General features: G+C 46.6%; 1 long non-coding RNA gene across 2 annotated transcripts in view; it reads right to left on the bottom strand.

The window, feature by feature from the left end:
• Positions 1–9,449: 9,449 nt before the first annotated feature.
• LOC119705895 overlaps positions 9,450–22,512 on the bottom strand; it is a 35,313-nt gene continuing 22,250 nt past the window's right edge. Inside the window, exons 2-4 of one of the 2 annotated variants that reach the window (XR_005258350.1) lie at positions 17,916–18,071; positions 14,820–14,968; positions 9,450–10,481 (exon numbers count right to left, since the gene is read on the bottom strand). This is a non-coding gene — a long non-coding RNA (uncharacterized LOC119705895). Of the gene's footprint in view, positions 10,482–13,637; positions 14,969–17,915; positions 18,072–22,512 lie in introns of those variants that run through there. The other variant, XR_005258349.1, reaches the window with a different exon arrangement.

The raw sequence follows: 22,512 nt of genomic DNA, 5'->3' as shown, positions 1-22,512 counted from the left end.
TTTGTGCAGAAGTGCATTCCAGACACAGGGTGTTTCAAAGGTGGTTTCCATTCTTGTCCATTACCTATTCCTGGCCTGTATCAGGAATGGTGTGGCCAGCAGGAGCAGGGAGGTCATCCTTCCCCTGGACTCAGCATTGGTGAGGGCACACCTCGAGTGCTGTGTCCAGCTCTGGGCCCTCAGTTTGGGAAGGACGTTGAGATGCTGGAGCACATCCAGAGGAGGCAGCAAGGCTGGAGAGGGGCTGGGAACACAAACCCTGAGAGGAACCACTGGGGGAGCTGGGGGTGTTCAGCCTGGAGAAAAGGAGACTCAGGGGTGACCTTATCACTCTCTACAACTCCCTGAAAGGTGGCTGTAGTCAGGTGGGGGTTGGTCTCTTTCTCCAGGCAGCAACTGACAGAACCAGAGGACACAGTCTTAAGCTGGGAAATATAGGTTGGATATTAGGAAAAAGTTTTTTACAGAAAGAATGATAAAGTACTGGAATGGTTTGCCCAGTGAGGTGGTGGAGTCCCCATCCCTGGATATGTTTAAAAAAAGAGTGGATGTGGCACTCGATGCCATGGTTTAGTTGAGGTGTAGGGGCATGGGTTGGACTTCATGATCTTGAAGATGTCTTCCAACCTGGTAATTCTGTGATTCTAAGATACTACTTTAGTCCCGACCAGCCCAGAGACCTTGGCAGAAATGGGAGAGAGATTGTCAGTCAACAGACTGGTGATCTGACTCTGCTCATCCCTCCCAGCCCAGTGGGAGCTTCATGTTAAACACAGAACCACTTCAACCACTGGATCATCTTGACTCATTGACAGCTGAATAATTCACTTGGTGGTAACAACCAGGAACAAAGTCCCGGAATGGCTGGGTTAAGAAGGGGGCTCTGTAGATCATCCAGCACAAACGTCCTGCTCAGTGCAGGGTCACAGAGGGCAGGTGGCTAAGGATTATGTCCAGTCAGGTTGTAGCTCCAAGGGTAGAAACACTACTACTGCTCTGGACAGCCTGTTCCTGTCTCTGGCCACTCTCTCAGTGAAGTTTTTCTTATATTTAAATATAACCTCTTGCATTTCAGTTTGTGTCTTTTGACGGGATCTGCCTCTGAGCCTTCCCAGGCCAAACAACCCCAGCCCTCTCAGCCTCTCTTCACACACCAAACACTGCAACCCCTTAATCCTGACCCTGCCTTGAACACATTCCTCTCCATCCACATCTCTTGTATACTGGGAGGCCAGTGCTGGACACAGCACCTCAAAGTTGTCTAACCAGTGCTGAGTGGAGAGGAAGGATCACCTCCTCCCCTGCTGGCACTGCTCTGCCTAAAGGGTGTCAGGTGCACCCTCAGCCCAGGGTGTCAGGTGCCTTCTTTGCCATGAGGGCACAAGGCTGGTTCTTGGACAGCTTGGCATCCATCAGGGCCCCCAAGTCCTCCCCTGTGCACATCTGCTGCAGCTGGGAATACCCAGACAGTACCAGTGCCTGGGGTTGTTCCTCCTCCAGGACAGGACTTTGTAATTCCCCTTGTTGAACTGCATCAGGCTCTTGTTGGCCCATTTCTCCAGCCTGTCCAGGTACCTCTAGATGACAGCACAACCCTCTGATGTATCAGCCACTCCTCCCAGTTTTGGATTGCCTTCAGCAGAAGGATACTGACTAATGTTAAAGTACTTAAGTAAAAAGAGAGAATATTCATTATTTTTTCACAGTTTTCACCAAATATATGATCTTAGATGATCCCACAAAGCTGTACCTGAAGCCTGTAGATATGTTTGAAGGAACTTCACATGTGCATGACCAGCTCATAGCTTAAAGATCTCAGATCCAACAGCCAATCTCCTGCACCCATACTGGGAAAAGGAGAGGGCTACAGAGAGATAATGATACACATCCTATCCCATCATTCCTTCCTTCTTTTATTTTATTGGTAAATTAAAATAATATAATTAAAAACTAGCAGCTGCAACTCAGAGAGGCCAATATCGTCTATGGACGACTCACCCTCTTGTGGGTTTTTTTTTGGGATGTGTTTCTGAGGTGGTGTCTTTCCCTCTGCTTCCTTACAGAACACATTCCTGTTCTCCTGCTTGGGTGCTGGTGTGAATCTCTGTGGATCCTCTCCCTGTCAGGCCACAGGGGCTGCCTGGTTTTTGGGGTCATGTGCCCAGTGAGAGTCCAAAGGAAGCAAAGAGGTGTCATGTCACTCCTGCCTCTGTCACTGGCAAGGCAGAAATGAGAAGGATGAAAATACTCCAGAGACAGGCAGGGACTGGAACGAGCAAGGCAGAGAAATGAAGGAAAGCACTGCCCTGGAGAAGAAGAGGCCACTTGGTGCTATGGCCAAGGGATGACAGCCAAGTGACAGCTGAGTTTTAGTGGAGGACCTCTGGACATACACAACACTGCAGTACATAGACCATGAGAAACTGAAATAAGGAAGCCAATTCTTTCCCTTCTTTCTACAGAATGCTGGGATTTCAGACCTTTTCCCTGCTGGGAGGAGCTGTGTGCCCTGGAGGTTCTCCTGCACTCTAGCACAGCTTTTGATGTGCTTCAGGCTGAGTCCTGGTGTCTCAGAGCTGACTCAGGCTTGGCCCACTGTGCTTTGGTACCTGCCACACAGAAAGGAGCTGATCCCCCACTGCTGGCAGATGCTGAGCTTTTCTGATGTTCCATATTTTTAAGTGCTTTTGGGACTTCTGCTCTGAAATGCTTCCCTTTAATTTCCATTTAATTTCCTTTAAATTGTCACTGGAGCTGTTGATATCTCTGACGTACGTCAAATGCATCCTTTTCTCTGCTGTCTCTTTCTCCCCCACTATGCAGTACATATAAAGATTTAAAAAAAGATTTTCAGCTCAGCACTTTGCTACCTCCTCCACACTTTCTTGAGCATTCAGCCTCTTTTTTTTTTTTTTAACTTTAAAAACCCTAACATAGTGCACCCAATTGAACACATAATTGTTTCAAGTAGAGTTTCCCCGGAGAATTATATAATCTCAACCTGTCTCCTTTAGGCAACATATAATCATGCAATCTGCTGGTTCTTTGTTTCTCTTCTTTCTTCTTCCTTTTTTGCCTCCCCAATACTTGTAATAAGCTTTCCACCTTGTCTAGACATTTCTGACATACGCTGCATTCACCTCATCTTCAGCTGCTGCAGCCGGGAGATGCGGCAGTTCTCCTCCTTCCAAAACTACATCCTGGATCTCAACATGCCCCACCTGAAAAGTCCTTATTCCAGCTGCTCCTCTGCCAGTGCTATTTCTACCCTTAGAAAGTTGTGTACTTCCAGCTGTGTGTTTCATCTTGTGGAAGGATTTTTTTTGATGTTGCAATGGTTATCCGATTAGGGTGAAGGTTCCCTTCTAAGAGGAAAATATTTGCAGTGACTAAAAATGGCCACATTTGATGAAGAATACTCTTACCAGTAGTCTGAAATACTGCTGTAGCTCTCAGTGGGAATTCTGGGAGAACCTCTGGTCAGCTGCAGTTCCTGTGGTGCTGCATTGCTTCACGCCTTCAAACTACCATCAAGAGTCCTGGGCAGCACCCTAGCACTGGAAAAGCTCCATTTTCCGTAGGTGAAAGGCCCTGTCTTCCCAGCCCAGTTTGAATAAGTCCAAACCTTCAGCTCATGCTAAGACAGAAATTAAGTTTTCTTTGAGATTGGCAGGAAAATCTTTCTCAGCGCAGAGTTTCCACAGGGGCACAGAGAGCAGAAAGCAAAATTATTTGTAATCGTGTATTTGAAATATGTAAATAAAATTACCCCGGAGTGAGTTCACATCCCTTCAGGTCTTGCTTTTGCCAACAATCTAGCAAATATGTTCCCTGGCAGGAATGTTTGCTGAGACAATGGATCACATGTTTCAGCCCTTTGTTCAAGGTAACACTGAAGTATGTAGAGGTGAGTATTTACCTCTCCAACCTGATCATCAGAACTACCCTCATCCACTTGGAGATTAGGAACATACCACATACCTGATGTGTCCAAACATCGAAACTCTGAATCCAAGCAACAGCTTTGAAGATCATGTTTGCACACCCTGAAAAGTCCCAAGTGCCTGCACCACCAGCCCCTTTACAGAGCAACTGCAGAGCCCTGGGGCATTCCGGGGTGGTGAAGAAAGGAGGAAAGAGCTTGAAACTGATAGGGTTCCATCCAGGTTCCATCACAGGTAACATGTCCCACATTTACACAGACACTCATCATATTTTTGTACTTCCTCAGGCCAGCTGATCTAAGAGTTCCTACATTCCCCTACAACCTGCTTCTTCCTGACTTTTCAAGCTCTTGTTCCACCAGGAGCAAATTATTGCCTGTGACACTGACACATTTAAAGCATCACATCCAGATCCTTCCCAACTTTCTCACATTACCTCAGTCTGACTGGTGTCGATGTTACACTCTTCAAACATTTGTTTACTGAGAGGGTAGTCAAACAGGAAATTGAAACAGGATTCCCAGTGGACAATTAATTCCCCAAGGCTGTCAGTGTTAAAGAGGCATTTGGACCAAGCATGTAACAATACACTTTATATTTTGGTCAGCCCTGAGTCAGTCAGACTGTTGGAATGACACAATCACTGTAGGTTCCTTCCAAATGAAATAGTCTATTCTACTCTACCTCGTGTTTCCTAATTTAGCCAGCCACTGACACTTGCAACCCATTCCCAAATTTGCATGGCAGCCTTTGCAATACTAGTAACAATCCCAAATATTCCAAATGCACATGCAAGAAATCTAAAAGCAATGCTTAGTTTCTTTTTCAAACATATGTTTTTGTTTCTCTATTTCCCTTTGAATTTTGGAACCTTCAAGGACTGCATTTACCAGGTTGTTTCAGGAACTGCCATGTGCTGCTGAAAAGAGACATTTCCTTGAACCAGGGCCTTGGTTTTCAATGAAACTCAGTGTAATGTGGCAACAGACTGCTGTGACCCTGATACATATCTCATTTGCAGCACTTGTGCAGAAATGAATCATTCCTAGATAATGATTTGTGGGATTCTGAAGTAGTTGTGAGAGAACAGCAGGCTGCACTTCCATGTCTGCCACGCCACTTCCAGGTGAGACCAGCAATGTGCTCTGCTCCCCTAAGTGCAGAGCTGAGTACACCAGACAGCCCCTGGAGTCAGGAGAGCTGCCCTCTTGACTTGCCCATTGATTCATTCACCAGTTCCCAGGAAATCACTGGAAATTATTCATCTTATCCCTCACAGAATGGGCTGTGAGGATTGCTCCTTGAGGGGAGCAGCAGCTCTCCATGACCTGTGGCTGGGACTCATAACAAACACCATCCCATAATTCCTTGTTAGCTGTGTTGTTCTCATGGCAGAACCACAACACTGACAACAGCCAAGCAAACTTCTGCAATTCCATACAAGTGTGGTAAAGGGAAACCAACCAAAACCCTTCTCCCCATTTAGATGCCATGGGGACGTCACAGAGCAACAAAACAACATGAACTCTTGGTGCTGGCCTTTCTTTTGGTGAACATCAGCTGGAATTATGTTTAAGGCTGGAGGGTCTCCACTTGCTCCTTTGGTAAAATATCTGTGAGGGAACTTTCACTGGCTCCCTCCACTCACCTCCCAGCTGGAAAGCCACAGGGCTGTATGCTGGTTAATAGGAAAGCTGGCCTTGTACCTCAATTATTCCCTGCTGTTACAGCTGCATCCTTCCATGGAGCTAAGCAGGGGCTGTTCTATGGCCAATATTTGCTGCTACCAGATACCTGCTATGGCCAGGGCCTGGCCACGATGTCTGGCAGCAATGCTCTGGGCCACTACTGTGCCTTAGAAAATGGTTTTGTCTCCTAACATTGTTGTGTGTGAATGTTCCTTCCCTGTGGCAGCACGAACACACCAGAACATTAATGAGAAACTAACGAAGAGAGCCAGGCTAATGAAAAGAGTAATGAAGATTAATCTCTCCCCAGAGCAGAGGCTGACAGAGACCTAGTGCACCACAACGGCATTTAGAGGGTCAAAAGTGGGTCAATGAAAGCTAATTAATAGCAATTCTCTCTCTTATTCTTAATTACGGAGTGGTGTGTAGGGATTTCAGATAAGCTGCTTGTCCCATTCTGGATGCAGAATTCCCAAACTGGGAGCCACAAGCCATGCAGGAATTTGATGGCACACATGGGCATAGATCTCTCAACTGGGAAACAAGCAGAGCCAGGAGACTGGGCAGGCTGGGCTTCATCCCCTGACAGCAACAAGAACTTTGTGTAACACACAGCACAGGACCTCAGCAGGGTCCTGCCTACTTACTAGGGCAGCAAGTGATGTCTGAGCAGGAATTTCAGGTCAGGCTGTGGTTTCTCTTCATCAATAAGCTCCTGGTACCCTCCAGCCTCCTTTGGAGCCAGTAATCCTTCAGTACAATTCCCTGATGCACAGCCTATCACCAAGAAGGGTTAGATTTGTGGCTTCCAGGCATGGCTTTAACAAGTCTGTCAGAGGGTCTCATCAAAGGCTGTCACCTACAGACACATTATTATTGGACTGAAACACGGAAGCAGCACAGGAAGACCCTGCAACTCTCGGGAGCCTTGCCATTTGAGAATTTGACTGAGTTCCCAAGCCCATTTCTCACTTCTTCTGTAACCTTACCTCACTTCAACCCCCTCACCTTGACTCCTGGCCCACCAGAACTGTATGAAGACCCTTTGGTGGCAGACAGTGTAACATCCCAGGTAATGCTTCTGCTTCTGGTGCTTGTGTGTCTGCACTGCCTCATGCAACAGCCTTTGCCAGGCCTTCTCCCTCACAACCCATGTGAGGGAGATACTTCCATTCCTCTTTTGCCTGCCCTGGGTAAACCTACACAGGAGGGGGAAATAGCCACCAATTCCCCAGGGCCACCCTGTGCTGAGAGGCTGAACTGGAGAAGAAAGCACCAAGGTTGGCTGCTCTAGATGAGCATAAAGCAGCACTTAGGATTCTCATCTTGCCTGGCTGGAGCCCAAGTGGAAGCAAATCCTCTGCAGGCAGGGCTGTCCTGCCAGCTCCACAGTCTCACGGAGGGAAAACATGCTGGGGCCAAAGAAAAATCAATGACTTTGCACATGTCTTTGCAAGGCTGCATTCACAGAGGTGACTGGCACTGAAATTGCCCTACTTACTACAAAAAGCAGTGACAGTGCCACCACCACAGCAGGGGACAGACAGAGCCCAGGCCTTGTTTCAGCCCTTGAGTTGTAATAGGAGCAGGCTGTGCTGCCAGCAACAGGATCCTTTACAAGATCAGAGCTGCATCTCCCTCAATGCTTTCAAAGGTAAGACAGCTGCGTTTAACTCTTGTCTTGCTGATATCCACAGCACGAGTCCATGCACACTGCCCAAGGCAGCACAGGAGTGAAGGGGGGAGGAAATCAATAGCCTGCAAAGATTCCCAGTGGTTCTGCAGTCAGGGACACTGCAGCACCTCTGCTGGAACATCAGTGTGAGTGAACATTTCACCTTTTAGGAACGTGCAGCTTTACTGCTGGATAAACAGGAGTCACTTCTCAAATCAGCCCAGCAAACAGAAACCATCCTGAGCCTGTCTGACCGCTGACATGGGGAGCATCTCATGTCCTTCTGCTCCAGCACGAGCAGAGACTGAAGTGGGCATAATCAGGGGCTGGTTCAGACTGTAGGTCTGTGTCTAGAGGCAATCTGTGCCTCTTGCTAGGAATGTGCTGCCCAGGCACTCAGGGCAAACGCTGCTCTCATTTAAATATTTCATTAAAGTTACTTAGGTATTCTGCTGAGTATTGAAACGAAGTATGTACCCACCTTCCACTGATAGCACAAGGACTTAGGCACCTAATTCTGATGGGCTTCTTTGAAAACTCTGGATTTCAATGCTCAAAGGTCTGCTCTGAATAGCCAGATCATTGCCCATATCATGTGTGTGCTCTTAAATGATTGGCAGTGGAGCTACCTTACACTGATTCACCTTCTTCTGACTCACAGTCATTTATTTGCACTATTTCCAGCACCAGGAATTGCAACAATGATACATGTTTTCCATACCTTCACAAGAGAATTCATAAACACCACAAATGCACAACCTCGTGTCCAGCCATGCCAGGCTCCCCTAACTTTTTAGCCAAATGAAACCAAACACATCTGGTCTGAGCTGTAGACATGCTGAACCAAGTCTAAGGAAATATTATTCCAGAGAAAACCTTTTCCCCCATTTTAAGGCAAGTGCCAGCAGTGTGAAGGCTGCCAGTCTGAAAGACAAAACATTTCCTCTTTACTATGAGCTAGTCCCTCCTGGCTGGTCTTGGCTTGTGCCTCCACACTGTGAAGGAGGGAGTGCTGAGAGGGCTGAGAAAGCCCTCTTGGCTCTATGGTGCTTTTCTAGTTTTGGGGTTACAATTGCCCAGCAGCTGGTGGGAGCTGTGACACAGCTTTGCCCCAGCACAGAACCAAGCAGCTCCCAGCAAGGCCCACGTGAGCCACCTCCAGCTGTCACAAGAGGCTCTGAGCCCGAGTCCTTCCAGGGCTGCCCAAACCTCAGCCTGGTGACCTAACCCCCCAGAGCCCAGGAGGGGTCACTTTCCTCTGACACTTGGGTGCTTCTGCAGGGATGTCTGGCCAAATAAAAGCCAGGAGAGGATTGCTTTCACCTTCTTAATCCAACTGTCAACTTAGGTGTGTTTCTAGACTTGGGTTAGGCAGTGGAGGGACCCCAAAGCCACTGAAATTGCAGGATAGTGTCATATAGCAGCCAAGGTACTGGGACAGTGGAAAATTCAGCTACATTTGAACTAAACCACTTATCTCAGGATATATCACACCATGTCTGACCACTTCCTGAGATGAACCAATGGAGATAAAACTGCTAATTTGAGTCTCAAGCCAGAGCAATACCCTTGGATTAGCTGAGTGCAGAGTTAAGGAAACTTCTCCCAGAGCCTGACTCTGATTCACTCTTCAAACTCTGAATCACTTGGTTTTAGCTCAGCCACCAACTCCAGCTAAGAGCAAAATGACCACGAGTAGTTCCCCCAGGGAAATACTCACCAGCTGCCTTCCCACAAGAGAGGAACTGAGATTGCTCCTGCAGTGCTGGCTCTGTGGGAAGCAGTGGGTGGCCAGGGCAAAGAACAGCGAGCCCAAGGATAGGATGGCTTTTTGAGTTTTAATTCGGTTTTGTACAGGCCGAAGGGAGACCTTCAGACCCAGTGAAATTCTAGGGCCTGTGAGCTCTGCATTGGGCCTCTGGGGCATGGTAGCCCTTACAGCAGCCAATTTAACTGGGAAAGGAAGGAGGGGATGGTGCTAAGCAGATCACTTTTCCTTGAGCAATGGCAGTGGAAAGCTGGGCAGGGATAGGTCCCATATGAGTCCAATCCAGGATCAGACCAGGACCATAACGGGGTTCAGCTCAAGACAAGCTCTGTCAGAGCTGTTCCACAACTACTCTATCTCCAGCTCCCAGTGTCTCGCATTTTCTGCAAAATTGCTTCTCCTTAGAAGCAATTGGATGGTCACAGCTGGGAGCTGAAGAGAAGCTGCTTAAATTCTCCAAGCCCCAGCTTTGAGGGCACTGAAAACAAGCACAATCGTTCCTGGGTGGAACGATTCACTGAAGGCATAAATGCCTTTTCAGCAGCACGTGCAGGCGGTGTGGTCTGCTTGTTGCTGTCGTGTTGTAGGAGTATGGGAGCATCTTACAGCTTCCTGGCTGGCCTCCAGCTAGGGCTCTATCATCTGTTCTAACACCACAGAATCACTTTGGAGACTGAGCTCTGCTAGAGGAATGTAATGTGACCACCAACCTGACAAGAAGATCAGGTCAACTCTGTTTATTGAGGGTTTGTCCGGACCACCCCCACTAAGGATCTTGTGGATCTCACCTATGGAGCTGAAACAAATCTGCTTTGTCTTTTAAAAATGAGCAGGGCTAAAGAAACTTCTTTTGTGATCCACGTGCATGCCAGAGACTCACCTCCTCTAAAAATTAGGACTATTAGAAAAGACTCTGTGAATACCCTTTGCCACATTAAAAACTGAGCACTAGGCCAGGCTCAGAGAACACAAGGCAAAATTGTGCCATGCCTGTCCCAGCTCTGCACTCAGGTAACCAGGGAGACTGCCCTGCTGAGCAGACACAGTGATGGTGTGAGGCTGGGCTGGAAAACTGTGCTTCTAGCAGCTCTCATCAATGTGGTCAGCACTGCAGCTCCTTGCAGATGCTCAGCAGAGAAGCCAAGGCTTGAAGCTCTGCAGCAGAGTTGGAGCTGAACTCTCCATGGACCCCTCCCGGGTGTCAGCAAAGTCCCTTATCAAAGCAAGGAAGGGAGGACAGAGATAGGCCCATGGTTTGTGACCAAGCTCTGACTTTATTGCCAGGACCCAAAACCCACCTGGTTGTGCTCACAGGACTGCACCATCCCTGTGCTGAGGCTGAACCCCAGCTCTCTGCTTGGCTCAGTGCTGAGTTCATCACTCTCCAGCCACCAACCATCAGTGCTCTTCCACCAAAAAAAAAAAAAAAAAAATCGGTGAGACAGTTTGTGTCCCTGCAACACCCCACAGAGGCACAGCTCATGGCCAGACATGGCTGGCTCTGTGTGGGGGGTGACCTTGAGTCCCTACAGCTCTCCACTTGGTGCTGCAATAATCAACACACCCCAGCCCATTGCTGACTGCTCTGGTGGGTGCATAAATCAGAGCAGTTCTGAGCTATGGCTCAGGCTAAGGTGAGCCATAGCTCACAGGAAGCTGCTCTCAAGGTGGTTTGAAACTCTCTGCCTTCATTTCCTCAGCCTTCTAGGGGTCATTACAGAATATCTGTGAGGGGCAACAAATGCTTGTTAGATACATAATTGAATGGAATAAATAACAACTAGTGAAACGTAAGGGTAAGCATTATAACTGACTAAAAGCTACCCAAGCAGAAGAGAATTAAAATACATGAAGCCCAGCTACAAGCCTAATGAACAATTGCTTCACAAATGTTCCTAAATCCTCTTTAAAATATATTTTTTAAAAGGGCACTTTTAAAATTACAGTTTTTTTTTTAATAAAAAAATGTTAAGAAAAAGGAAATCAAATAGGATCTTGTAAGGATTCATTTAAACTCTACATGGAAAATAACTCTGGACTCCTCCTTCCCTGCAATATGGATTGTAAGAAATTCCCAACCACTTTTTTGCCCATTTAAGCAGGTTCTCTCTCCCTGTGCCTCCTGGACACTGTGTGCTCTTCCAGCATTAAGGACAGCCAAATTCAATTTAGCCAAATTCACACCTTTCACTCCATAATCTGCGATCTCTGCGTCAGCCTTCTGTGTGGGGATGGAGGGCCACAAAAGGTCAAATGCACCATTTGGTAACACACTCTCCCTTTTCTGGGCTTCCTTCAGCCTTTTGCTCTCCTCACAGTGGCAGCTCCCAGCCCTGAGACCCCATTTACACGGTGAGCACATGGCACCTCTCGGTCAGGACATGGCTGGAGCTCCTTATAGGCACAAAAGCCTCCCTTTAGCACAAATCCAATTTTAAATGCAAAAGCAGGTCCTTAAAAAACAACCAAAAAAATAGCAGCAAGCCATCAAGGTAGCAGACTGTGATGGATATTAGCCATGCACTTAAGTGTCCTGCTGAATCAGGGCCATGGCCTATCGATTACGACGCTACATTAATGACGTAATTTTCTCAGAAATGATGATGGAGTCTGGATCTTGGCCAAGGTTATCCAACATGTACAGCAACAACAGTCCCAACAGCCGCCTGTGGATCTGCCCCCACGGCCCCTGGCCTGACAGCACACCTTTCCATGCCCTATGGGTCCAGCACGGTGGGTCCCTTGGGGTGGCAGCACCTTGTCTTGTCAGGGCAGAGCAGGGGAAATTTGTGCTGATTGCAGGTGGACGGTGCAGAGGTTCATAGCTGGGCCTGTTGGGGTTTAACCCGGCAGGCAGCTAAGCACCACACAGCTGCTCACTCAGTCCCCCCACAGTGGAAGGAGGAGAGAATTAGGGAAAAAAGCCATTCCCCCCTGTTCTGTCACTACATGCTCTTGTAAAAATTGCCTCTCCATCTTTCTTATTATCAACATTATTCTCCTAATTCCAAACCACAACACTGTACAAGCTACTAGGAAGAAAATGAGCTCTACCCAAGCTGAAACCTGGACATGAGTCACTAAAAGTGACCTAATTAATAAAAATTAATTAGCTAGCATTAATCAAATAAAATCCATTAGCAATCACTCTAAGAGCTGTACAGAAGGTTACAAAGGAAAGTCTATTCAAGATTCAAACTACAGCTCTGGCACCATCCCCACTGTCTATGCTTAACACCAGCATTGCCTTAACATCCCAGGCCAGTTCTCCACATGGAGTGCATCTCCAGACTGTAGTTTGGTGCCTGCCAAGCACCAGGCAGGGCTCTGCCCTCTCTGCTCCGGGCAGAGCTGTGCACAGAAGGAACAACCATAATGCAGAAAATGCTGGGGTTTACTGCAGTTCTCAGCTGCAAAGGGCTGATCCAAACTATAGGCACTGCCAGCTTGCTATGTGGTCCCTATCCTTGCATCCCTTTGGCCAACCCCAGGAAAGTACAAGAGCCAGGACATGGGAAGCTGCCCTCTGTGTGCTGGTGTACCTGCCCTGAAGCACCTGAGTCTTACATTGCTGCATCTCCTCAACAGACAGAAGATTTCCCCTCTCCTCCCTCTTGCATCTTCACCCCGAATTTTAGAGCTGCTTTAGTGACAGCTGAAGTGTCATTGTCCAAAGTGACAGCTTTCTGTCACTCGAGCCTATTGCCAGGGCGGGGTTTCATTTCCAACATACAGGGACAGCAATCTTGCCCACTTTCCCCGGGAGCAGCACGGATTTGGGCAGGAATCAGCGCCGGGGATCCGGGCACAGGACAGCCCCAGCTGGGCGCCAGCCGTGCCCTTGTCGGAAGCTTCCCCATTCACAGCTGCTGCCCTGGGCTGGAGCTGGGTCACGCCCAGCTGCGCTCGCAGGGCAGCTCTCGAGTTAATGGTGCAGGAGAGCAGCCGGGTGTGACTCCGAAGGAAGGGGAGAATGTGCTTCCAGCTTTTCCATAACAGTTAATCAGTAACACCTTTCATGGTCGCAGAAGGTGCTGGCCTTCTTACAGCTCCCCTTATCAGTCATAATTATTTCCTGATCTGCTCTCGCCTGACTACCTGGCAGACTTAAGCACAACACCCCTGAATCACCTGACTGCATTTATTGCCCTATATCCCAAGCCAAATGGGTCTCTGCTGTGTCAGCTGCAATATTTACAGCATTACAGTTATTTCTCCCTGCCATGCCCTAACAAAAGTTGTTCTGCCCACCACCTCGCCCTTCACATCATCCCTCTTGCTGTGACAAAGCAAAACAGAGCAGTCATCTAAATACCTCAGCACTCCTTTCTCCTCTTCTTCCCCAAAAGCAACAGCTCCTCTTGCATACAGCCCAGGGGGGTACTCCTGCTATATCCCTAAGTCCACTTTAAGTTTTCAACCATTTTAATTCTATGGATATTGCCTCAATATCTAAATGAATACATTTCTATTTATACTTCTGTCTTTTTTTTTTCCTGACAAAAAAAAAAAACAACCAAAAAAAACACACCAACAAACCAAACAAACTCCACTCACGTCCACAGAGGAGAGAGATGTAAATCCAAGGGATAGATGTAAATGTGTCACCCACATGGTGTGTTATCTGCCTTGAGAGGAGAGTTCAGTGTCACCAGCTTAACTCTTTCATTGAATAAAAATGGATAGAGTACACTGACCATCGAGGTTGGTCTGAACAAATGCAGCCCTATATGAGTGAAACAGTGAAAATTGCCAAGAGTGGAAGGATGGCTTGTATTTAGGTAAATAAAAGACACTTAAATAAAAGCAAAAACTGGAAATGCAGCCCTTACTGCAACTGTGGTGAACAAACCTATTCTCAGTGAAGAAGCTGCTGTGTGGTCTGTAGGTAGCACATGCCCATGTAGCACACAGGCTGTCCGAGAGTCTTATATCAAAACACAAAAGGGAACAGAGGTATCCAGGTACAAAGGGGAAGTGTATAGCAATGAGAACATGATAATTCATTATTAAATTCATTTCTTCAGTGAGACAATAGTATCTATATAAAGGAATAAAAATGCAATGAAGGGGGATTTCATCTTCATTACCAAAGTTTAGGAAAAAAACTTTTTTAGGGAAATTCAAAACCACAAAAGGAGCAGGGGATGTACACAGAACAATCCCAAGGCCATATTACACTGGTACTGTTACCAGCACCAGTGCCTGACACATGGCTGACTCAACATTCAGGAGGTTACAAGGCCACTCTGAAACACTTGCAACCTACAACTCAAACCAATGCTTCCTCTTTCTTCCGAGCACAGCATTCATGTAACCCAGTCAGGAGCTCAAGGAGGTCTCAAATATGACCAAGAATTTGGAAATGCTTTGGTCAGCTTGTCTTGATCCCTGGAGCCAGGCCACTGTCAAGGCTGACCAAGCAGATGCGCCCCATGCTCCAAGAGCATAAATAACACACTGGCAAAGTATAAAATCAGAAATTGTTCAGAGCTTATGTGAACGTGCAGTTCTCCACTCTGAGAGCACATGGTGCTTCCTTCTGCTCTCATTCATCCATTATTTTGCCTAGGGTTGCTGCTGGTAGTGCTTTAGAAATTCCAGCTCGGGGCTCAGGAATGGTCACAAACTCATGTGGGATCTCAAAGGATCACTGAAAGGCTGAAGCAAAGGCAGGTAAAGCCTTCCTTTTTAAAAGCCACCATGAAAAGATGATCCTGTGGTTCACTTAAGTCAAGACTTACGGGAGGGGGGAATGTCTCACACTCTCTCTTAGCAAGGATTGACAAGGCATGAAGAAGAACGGATTGACCAGTGATTTTTGCAGCTCCTTTCTCCATGTGGGAGGATGCCTCAGCTCAGACAAGAGGTGGCACAGGAAGGAGACCAAGGTCTTTAGAGATAAAAAGAGCAGAAAGTTGATTAAAGCAAAAGTGTTCGATATTTCTCACAAATGCCTCCCCCCACCCCCTCAGAAAAAAACGCCAAAACCACCAGACCAAAACCCAAATCTGAAGCCTCTGCAATCACAGGATGCACAAAAAACATCAGGATGCTGATGCCAACAGGTGTGACCACAGGCCTGAGGTTATGCCAGAGGATGGATCATACTACAAACAGTTTCTCTCTTACACTCCTCCTACACATGTTACTGGTTCCAGCCTCTGGCCAGAGCCTGTACAGATGTTCCAGTGATCATGGCCTCACTACTGGGTCACAAGCTACATTTCACCCCAAGCAACACTCAGACATGCAGCTCCTGGAAAATGCTCATTTGATTTCTTGCAGCTTTTTATTTCAGGCCTTCTTCCTGTTGCTTTCTTTTGGCTTATTCTTTTTCAGCATTAAAAATACACCTGGTTTTAACTTACTATGAAATACACTGCAATAAGGAGCCCTGCAAGTTGATGTCAGCTGTTTGTCCACAAATAATCCCAAAGTCCCCCTTTATTGCTGCCTGTCCATGTGCCCTGACCCATAACTAAAGAGGTCTCTTCTAGAGCGGGCCCAGACCTCATTCCCCACATGTGTTCTCTGCCAAGACAGCCAATACCAGTAGCTATTATGGAAGTCACTCCCTGTGACACGATGTCCCATCCATGGGGCACACAAGTCAAACCACTCCAGCAAGACCCCCTGGAGCAAGGGAGTCACTGGGGAGCAGCACAGGACTTGCTTTTCCCTGCAGAGCACGTCTGGCTCTCTCACATATGGACACCACAGCTTGCCCTGACCACTGAACTACCTAATGCAACAAGCCCTCTGTAATCAGTAGCCATGGAAATTAATAGCACCATTCTTTCCATTTTCAATTCAGTTTGAGAGACTTTAATCAAATCTGATGAGGGACAATGTAGCCAGCAATGAATTTATGCATGAAGAACCTTACCTGCACTGCAGTTATGCCTTGTGCCAATACTCCCACAAGTCTGCTACCAGAGAAGCTTAAACAATATCTAAGGGTATCTGGGCACTACCAGACCATGCAGGGCAAGTTACGGCTGTGTATTCTGAGTTGCTCTGTTTTTTCACTATCGTTCACCTCCCTGCTTAATTGGCATATATGGTGTTGGACGTCCTCTGTAAAATGCCTAAAAAGGATGCTACTTCCTTGGTTTTTAGTGGGTTTCTATGCAAAGTTCTACCTGAAGACAGAGTTAGGACCCTGACTTTAGCAAATACTTGTATCTTCTTGTTCAGGGCTTACTGAGTTGTTTGGGACACATTCCCATGCTGCAGTTCCTGGTTCACTGCAGGCGTAGGTGGGAGTTTGCTGGCTTTTCCCAGCCTGGAGCCTGTGCCCGCCAGCCCCAGGGCATGCAGGGCCCTTCACCCCCATCAAGCTTCATCTTGCCCATCCACTGCTCAGCCTTGTTTAACCACAGTGAGGGAGGCAGGGAGTTGTTTCCTGCCTTCTGAGAAACATTTCATGGAACTGGAAAAGTTTTATCACTCTATTTTTCTGAAGGAGGTTTTGGTTCTCAGGTAAGTTTTCTTTCCTAAAATCTAAGTCACATGTACATCTCCCACCAGAAATCCCACAGTAGGGATGTAGGAAAAATTGGGGTTTGGTTAGCAAAATATGTTGTCACACACACTCCTACCACCCAAAGTCCTGAAAAGTCCTGATGGAAATAGCTGGGTTTGGAGCATATGTGCCTATCAGAAAGCCCCAACTTCCAATGACCACAAAAAACCCCAAAAAAACAAACAAAAGAACAAAAAAAAAGGGCTTCTGAGTTGCTTTATGTTCTGAACCAAGCCAAGAGACAGGGCTGGTGAGTGAATCTCAGCAGAGTGCAGCTCACAGACCAGCGCCCCAAAGACACTTCCAGGCGCTCCCTCCTCCCGCCTGCCGGAGCTGCAGCTCCCGAGCTGTGCCCTGTGCTGAGCTGCCAGGGCCATTCTGTCCCCGGAGGGGATCCCCACCACCGGCACAGACAGATGCCACCAGTCACATCCATTCCCCGTGGCACAGCCAGGCTGTCAGCCCCGGTGACAGCTCCACTTTGACGGCTCTCACAGCCAGTGCCCAGAGCACAGCCAGCACTGCTGAGTGTGGACAGAGGGCTGGGCCTGCCTCTGCACCTCTAGTCACAGCAGCAACTTTCTTATGGTTAAAGAGCTTTCACTCCATCTTCCAGGCCTGGTTTTTTCCATTTTCCCATGTTTGGTTTTTTCTTTTCACATAAAAACCAACCCATCTTTACTGCTAACTATACATGCAAAGCCCTGGGACTGGACTATGGTTCCCAGAGGAGAGCACTGGAAGGAAAAACAGGGAAACAAACTGTATTAATATGGTTTCTGTTTTGCACAGGGGCTCCACCCTCTCTTTCAAGACCATGCATTCAGTTAATGAGAAACAGGGTATTCCCACCCCTCATGCACAATCCCCTTTTTATTTCATACACAGAGAGGAATTAAGACATGAGACTTTCTCAACCACTTCCCACAAGAGCTGTCTCTGGCTTTGACTTTGATAATCCAGCTTGACTGATCTTTCCCTGGCAGTGGCACTGGCGTCAGTAGCCAAAGTGATGGATGGGCTTTACAGCTCAAACAGCCTTTGGGACAGCTGGTTGAAGAGAAGTGCCTAAAACCAGCAATTTATGCTTTCTCATGTTCCTAAGCCACAGGATGTTTATGGAGACCTTTTTTCTTTAGTGGTGGCTTTGAAACAGGAGCAAAATAAAAACGGTGAGACTCTCAAGAAGCTGTGCTGCACCCATTGCTAGAGGAGACTGAATTGTATGACTGGGAAGCAACAGTGGATGCCCAAATTTTGCATCATCCCAAATTCCTCATGACATTGGCTCATACACTGCTTCCTAGTTTACCTCCTTTATCTGAATTTTAACTCCAATCTCCTGGGCCCGATGTGACAGGAGTGAATGCTGTTGTCTGCAGGAAGAAATGAAGGTAGGAGACGGGAGAAGACAAATAGCTCAGCTGCCACAAAAGACAGGAAGGCATCAGTTCAGTCTATGTGCATCCTGGAAAGATGAACACGAGTAATTTTAGGCAGTTAGAGACATCACAGTTGTCAGGTCACGGTTTCAGATAAACTCATATTCTGCTCAATCTTTCCCAAGTTATCTCTGCCATCAGAGGATCTGTGATCACTTGGGTAATGTAACAATGGCTGAAACTTTAAATGCAGTCAGATTGATAGGCCCCATTAAGATGCTCATCACAAGCTACTAAAAACCCACTGATTTATGGCTAGCAGCAGGAAAGTTTCCTCACAGGCAGTTATATTTTTCTTCTTCAGCTTTCAGAGCTGCTTTTGTAGAGGTTTCACTGTTTAAGCACTTAGAGCTTAATGAATACTCAGACAATTGTCTGATGTTAAGCTCCCTGGATGCCAGCGATGACTGAGGTTGAAGATAACTTAGAAAAGAGCCCAATAGCAAACGGTGAGCACCAAGGCTCCTACTGATAAACACAATTGCTTGGTGCCCTTCAGAGCTTAAATTCGTGACCAAGTTACCACAAAATGAATGCAAATGCACTTCAGATGACCTCAGCAACTTGCTGGGTATACAATCTGAACCCTTAGCAAAGACAGAGGGATCCAAGTGACACAGACATGCATGGACATAGCAGCAAATGTAGGGCAGAGCCAAGCTGAACACAGCCCCAAACCCCCGTCAAAGTCAGAAATAGGAAAAAAAATTGTTCATTTGCTTCTTCCATACTGACACAGTGCCCAGGGCAGGAGCTGAGAGGGTAGTCCAAGATGTTTCTGTCTGACATAAACTGAGAGGGTAGTCCAAGATGTTTCTGTCTGACATAAACGTGATATTTAACATCTTGGAGGTGTAAACCTCTGTTGGCTCTCCTGGAGGTTAACAACCAGGAGATTCTGAGCGCAAGCAGACAGCAAAACTGAGCTGTCTCAACACCTGAGAAATGTTGGGACTGATACACAGCTGTGTTTCATCAAGGAATGTGACATCCAACCTACTTTCTCATTATAAAAGCAGCAGGACTACGTTTTTAGGAAGATGACAGTTTCAAAATTCTTTGTACTTGAGGACTTTCCCAACTATCACACTACCATAGAGTAAACAGATGTACCAGGGTGAACTCAGGTAAAGAGTGACTCAGGATTTCTGAGGCATCATCAAGTGCAAACAAGACCTTTGAGATCAATTACTGGCTGCTTAAAGTAAAACAGAACTGACAGATGCACTCAGTGTCACAGGGCAGTCACCTTTTTCTCTTTAGAGGGGATTTTTCCTGGAGATCAGACCTATGAAAGTGGCATCTTCACAGAAGTGATCTGCAGCCATTTCCTCACTATACATGAGGAATACAACATAAGGACATGGTCACTCCATGTGCCCCATTTCCTCTGGGAATTGTCCTGTTTCAACCAGAAGAAAAGCCACTAACATACCGAGTTCCTATGAATTTTGGGAAAACTGGGAGGCAAACAGAGCAAGAAGTCTCTGCTGGTGCCCTGCTAAGGGAGAAGTGATAAACTGAGCTTTCCCTTGACACCAAAGAACACCAAGAAGGATGTGTTAGAAAGCAGATCTGATGCTGCTTGTGACACTGCTGGCTTCTCTCTTCCTTTGTGATGCTCCCTGATGTTCTCCAAGCAGCTGAGATCCTGTCTTGTGGGACACTTCCTGCTCCTGACCACTTGTGCCAGCCTTGCTGGGCTTGGCCTTTAAAGATGCTCTGCCTTTACCCAGAGGCTGGGGGCAGCTATGGATTCATAGTTCAGAGTCTGTGGTTTTCTTCTCTGAAGAAGCAGCAGTTCCTGAAAACCTCTACTGGCTTTCAAATGGGACTTTTTCTCCTCATTGCTTGCAGTGCCTGAAACACTCTCAAGTAAATTTATTCCTGTAAATGTTCAGGGACCCCTCCAGCTTCCTAGAGTGCCCTGGGCTCTCATCTGCAGGATCCCTTTGGAGCAGGCCTGGCGGATACCCAGCTAACCAGCCACCTCCCTGCCACGCTGGGGGGTTTGAGTCAAAGCCTGACTGGGCAGGAAGCTGACTCCTGGTTTCTGCTCATCTCTACACTATGTGTGGGAGAATTCTTAAACCTTTGCTCACAGTGAGTGGCAGCTGACATTCCTCATATCACAGAGAAGAAAGGGGGGGATGGAAAAATGTTTGCCTCCCAGCTCTTACTGAGGCTTTAGAATGAGAACTTTCCTTGAGGGCTGGTTCTTCTCCAACTTGCTACATTGCTCCTTTGAAGCATCCTGCCCTTAGATCCCTTTGAAAACAAGGTACAGGTATTTTTAAAGGGTAAGTTATAGTCTTCCCCAGGCAACTAACAACTGCAGACAATCCAAGTGAGAATCCTTCCCATATCTTTTATGGAATGACCCTGAGAGACTGGAAACACTGAAGCAGCCTAACAGTAGGATAGTGTACCAGCACAGTATCAAAGCCTCTCAAACAGAAGTTCCCCAGATTTTCCAGTACTCCCTTGTTGTTCAAAGACTCCTACTCCATCAAAGCTCAAACTGTTGCAGGACCAGCAGATCACGTGAGAGGCATCAGAGGATTATTAATTTGAAATAAATGGGTGGAAAGTGTGTCAAGCACGCCCAATCTTTGAACTGGGTACTTTAGAAGATCATTGCAAAATAAAACACAACTGCACATTCATTTCTCTTTAGGAAGAACATATTGCACAAAGCCACAAAAGCTACATGACCTTCATGTGAAGGAGAACTGAAAGACCAATCTTCACTCATTTCAAATTGACTTGGAAAGGCAACAAAGCAATGCCAGTTTCCACCAGCTGACGATACAACCAAATGTCTGCAGCGCTCAGAAGATGAAACTGTAAGGCCTATTCATTGCAAACCCTTCTGGGCATATGGTAATCAGGGAGAAATTTCTTTCCAGAGATCATTATGGTGCAAATAGAAGTCCATGATTTTGGCCTGTTATGAAGATTGCGCCTTCCTCTGAGGCATGCAGTTGAGGTGGCATCTATTAACTGCATCTGGCTGCAGAAAATCCTATGGTCTGTGTTTCTGTCTGGTAGCTTGTGTTTATCTGCAGCATCACCTTTACTGTGTTGTCTCCAAATTCCTGTGCAGAAGACAGACCAAGAGCAGAACAAATGTTTTTCCCGTTGGCACTGTCTGGTCCAGCAGCATTGACAAGAGGGATCCGTGCCTTGTGCCCATTCTGGCGTCTCATGGGAGAGGTACAACTCAGTGCCTCTGAACCGAAGGTTGCTGTTAATGCACCCTTAAAGGATAATGGCACTGGCCATCTGCCTGGAGTCCACAGCACAGGCAGGGCTCTATTTAGGATCATTTCCTTCCAAAAGTGAAAGAGGATGCTCTGCGTTTTCTACAGCAACACAGAGACCTGAAAGGGGAACTTTATCTTTGTAGAAAAGCCCCACTGCTCCTGTTTATAGCAGATGCCAAAGGAACAAATGGTGAGCATCCCTACCATCCCAGGCTGTACCACTGACACCTCTAGAACACCCTAAATCTTGGTGGCATCACCACTGAAGTCATATCCAGCATTTTCCACTCTAAGACACTTACAGGACTTTATACTGGTGACACTAATTCTGGTTTAACATTCATGAACAGAGAAATGGAGATATCAAAAAAACATATATACAACTGGTATTAAACAACTCAGCAGCCAACAAACACCAAAAACCCAGACAAAAAAAAACACTTCCAAAAAAAACCCCAAACCACCCAAAAAACCCCCAAAAGCAAACAAACAAGAGAAAAAAATTTAAAACCCTAAAACAAAACAAACAAAAAGCCCCAAAAAACCCAATGAAACAAAAAGCCAAACAAACAAACAAAAAAATCTAATTGAATACCTCCTAGATCTCTTATCTGCACTGGAAAAACTCTTGGCAAGAAAATAGCACTGGCCTGATCCCATAAAATTGCACATGAGAGAATTCTGATAGCCTCCAGTTTGGATAAGGAAATTACAAGCAAAGAGATATTTTGTAACCAGAATTCCCCCGCACACAAACATTCAGCACAGGATAGTCATAACAGCAGAAGGAAACAGATTTGTAAAGGGTTTTTTTTCTATTAATAAAAGTAGCCAGTATATTTCCTCACACTTATAGCAGCACTGGGCCCAGTGGCACAGAGACCCTCCTGTCCGCAGTTTTTAAGTGAGCTGAATGCTGGCTGAGGCAGGATAGTCCAATATTGGACTGAAAAGCCAACTTTGCTGTCTCTAGCTTTGACTCTGCCCATGCCCATCATTCCCAATAAGAGTCATTCCCAATTTACTCCTTTTTCTTTAGTTTATAAGTTAATTAGCAGCAGACTGAAAGAAGAAAGGGCCATTACTTGTGGATACAGAGATGCCAAACTTCCTAAACTCCAGTGGAGAGAGGACAGCAAATTTGTGGTTAACCTTGACTCCAACACCTGCACAAGAGCATGGGTATAGAACAACATTGACA

Source organism: Motacilla alba, chromosome 12 (genome assembly GCF_015832195.1).
Source record: "Motacilla alba alba isolate MOTALB_02 chromosome 12, Motacilla_alba_V1.0_pri, whole genome shotgun sequence".
NCBI lineage: Eukaryota > Metazoa > Chordata > Aves > Passeriformes > Motacillidae > Motacilla > Motacilla alba.
The sequence above is the reverse complement of the archived record's forward strand: the minus strand, read 5'-3'. Positions and strand labels throughout refer to the sequence as shown.